Below are 2683 nucleotides of genomic sequence, written 5' to 3'. Positions count from 1 at the left end.
TAGAAACAGAAAATCAACCACTTTCTGAAAGGTAAGACTGGCGGAGAAGTGAATCCAAAGCGACAGGAAGATAGACCACGGGGGGAGGGGCCGGCTCCCGGCAAGCGGCGGAGCAACGGAGCACAAAATCAGGACTCTTAAAAGTCTGTTCTGCTGAGGGACATCGCTCCAGAGGCTTAACCGGGGTGAAGCCCACGCGGGGTCAGCATGGCCTCAGGTCCCGCAGGGTCACAGAAGGATCGGGGGTGTCTGAGTGTCGCAGAGCTTACAGGTATTAGAACAGGGAAGCCGGCTACAGAGACGGAGCCGAGGAGTGAGCTCTAAGCTCGGGGTTACCTTGAACCGGTCTCAGGCTCGGTCAGTTCGGAGCGCGGCCGGAGGCCAGGGTGACGGGAGTAATTGGGTGCTGTTCTCTGAGGCGCACTGAGGAGTGGGGCCCCAGGCTCTCGGCTCCTCTGGGCCGGAGACTGGGAGGCCGCCATCTTCATTCCCGTCCTCCGGAACTCTACGGAAAGCGCTCAGGGAACAAAAGCCCCCGGAAGCAAACCCGAGCGGGTTACTCAGCCCCGCCCCTGGTAAGGGCGGTGCAATTCCGCCTGGGGCAAAGACACTTGAGAATCACTACAACAGGCCCCTCCCCCAGGAGATCAACAAGAAATCCAGCCAGGACCAAGTTCACCTACCAAGGAGTGCAGTTTTAATACCAAGGAGAGCCACGGAATTCCAGAGGAGGAGAAAGCAAAGCACGAAACTCATGGCTTTCTCCCCATGATTCTTTAGCCTTGCAGTTAATTTAATTTTTTTTTCCTTTTTCAATTTTTTTCTCTTCTTCTGCCAATTTTTTTTAACTTTTACCCTTTTCTTTTTTAACGTTTTTTAACTAGTTTATCTAATATATATATGTATTTTTTCTTTTTTATATTTTTTCTTTATTCGTTTTCTTTTTTTTTTTAACTATTTCTTCTTCTTCTTCTTCTTCTTCTTCTTCTTCTTCTTCTTCTTCTTCTTCTTCCTCTTCTTCTTCTTCTTCTTCTCTTGTCTTTCTGAACTTCTTTTTATCCCCTTTCTCCCCCCTCATGATTTGGGATCTCTTCTGATTTGGTTAAACCATATTTTCCTGGGGTTGTTGCCACCCTTTTATTATTTTACTTGCTCCTTCATATACACTTATCTGGACAAAATGACAAGGCGGAAAAATTGACCACAAAAAAAAGAACAAGAGGCAGTACCAAAGGCTAGGGACCTAATCAATACAGACATTGGTAATATGTCAGATCTAGAGTTCAGAATGACGATTCTCAAGGTTCTAGCCGGGTTTGAAAAAGGCATGGAAGATATTAGAGAAACCCTCTCCAGAGAGATAAAAGCCCTTTGTGGAGAAATGAAAGAACTAAAATCTAATCAAGTTGAAATAAAAAAAGCTATTAATGAGGTGCAATAAAAAATGGAGGCTCTCACTGCTAGGATAAATGAGGCAGAAGATAGAATTAGCGATATAGAAGACCAAATGACAGAGAATAAAGATGCTGAGCCAAAGAGGGACAAACAGCTACTGGACCACGAGGGGAGAATTCGAGAGATAAGTGACACCATAAGACGAAACAACATTAGAATAATTGGGATTCCAGAAGAAGAAGAAAGAGAGAGGGGAGCAGAAGGTATATTGCAGAGAATTATTGGAGAGAATTTCCCCAATATGGCAAAGGGAACAAGCATCAAAATCCAGGAGGTTCAGAGAACCCCCCTCAAAATCAATAAGAATAGGTCCACACCCCGTCACCTAAATAGTAAAATTTACAAGTCTTAGCGACAAAGAGAAAATCCTGAAAGCAGCTCGGGAGAAGAAGTCTGTAACATAAATGGTAAAAATATTAGATTGGCAGCAGACTTATCCACAGAGACCTAGCAGGCCAGAAAGAGCTGGCATGATATATTCAGAGCACTAAACGAGAAAAACATGCAGCCAAGAATAATAACTATATCAAGCTAGGCTATCATTGAAAATAGAAGGAGAGATTAAAAGCTTCCAGGACAAACAAAAACTGAAAGAATTTGCAAACACCAAGCCAGCTCTACAGGAAATATTGAAAGGGGTCCTCTAAGCAAAGAGAGAGCCTAAAACTAGTAGATTAGAAAGGAACAGAGACAATATAAAATAAAAGTCACCTTATAGGCAATACAATGGCACTAAATTCATATCTCTCAATAGTTACCCTGAATGTTAATGGGCTAAATGCCCCAATCAAAAGACACAGGGTATCAGAATGGATAAAAAAACAAAACCCATCTATATGTTGCCTACAAGAAACTCATTTTAAACCCGAGGACAACCCCAGATTCAAAGTGAGGGGGTGGAAAAGAATTTACCATGCTAATGGACATCAGAAGAAAGCAGGAGTGGCAATCTTTATATCAGTTCAATTAGATTTTAAGCCAAAGACTATAATAAGAGATGAGGAAGGATACTATATCATACTCAAAGGATCTGTCCAACAAGAAGATCTAACAATTTTAAATATCTATGCCCCTAACGTGGGAGCAGCCAGCTATATAAACCAATTAATAACAAAATCAAAGAAACACATCAACAATAATACAATAATAGTAGGGGGCTTTAACACTCCCCTCACTGAAATGGACAGATCATCCAAGCAAAAGATCAACAAGGAAATAAAGGCCTTAA

Source organism: Lontra canadensis, unplaced genomic scaffold (genome assembly GCF_010015895.1).
Source record: "Lontra canadensis isolate GAN:19392208 unplaced genomic scaffold, GSC_riverotter_1.0 scaffold34, whole genome shotgun sequence".
Taxonomy (NCBI): Eukaryota; Metazoa; Chordata; class Mammalia; order Carnivora; family Mustelidae; genus Lontra; species Lontra canadensis.
The sequence above is the reverse complement of the archived record's forward strand: the minus strand, read 5'-3'. Positions refer to the sequence as shown.